Raw genomic sequence first — 329 nt, forward strand, 5'->3', positions numbered from 1 at the left:
GAAAAGGAAACTAACCTCCCCGTCGGGGAATTGAACCCCGGTCTCCCACGTGACAGGCGGGGATACTGACCACTATACTAACGAGGATATGTTTGTGGGCCCTCTAAGCAATGCCGGTGGGTTCAGTTCCCAGTCAGTGTACCTTGACTGAAACTGCAGTGTCAGGTTTGTTATGTAGCAACTCATTGCTTTCAAAAAATCAGGAGAAAACAGCCCAAATTTCCATGCAGTTCCCATGTCTGAGCTGGGCAAGCTGACATCCTCAAGCACTTTTCCTGTCTGCTGGTACAGGTACTCAACCCCGATGAGCTCCCCTGTCACACTGCAGA

The 329-nt window shown here is 50.5% G+C and overlaps 1 non-coding gene across 1 annotated transcript; it reads right to left on the bottom strand.

Moving 5' to 3' along the window:
• Window positions 1-15: 15 nt before the first annotated feature.
• Window positions 16-87, bottom strand: trnad-guc. Its single transcript has one exon. It is a non-coding gene; the product is annotated as a tRNA-Asp (tRNA).
• Window positions 88-329: the final 242 nt, after the last annotated feature.

Source organism: Plectropomus leopardus, unplaced genomic scaffold, assembly GCF_008729295.1.
Source record: "Plectropomus leopardus isolate mb unplaced genomic scaffold, YSFRI_Pleo_2.0 unplaced_scaffold42183, whole genome shotgun sequence".
NCBI classification, from domain to species: domain Eukaryota; kingdom Metazoa; phylum Chordata; class Actinopteri; order Perciformes; family Serranidae; genus Plectropomus; species Plectropomus leopardus.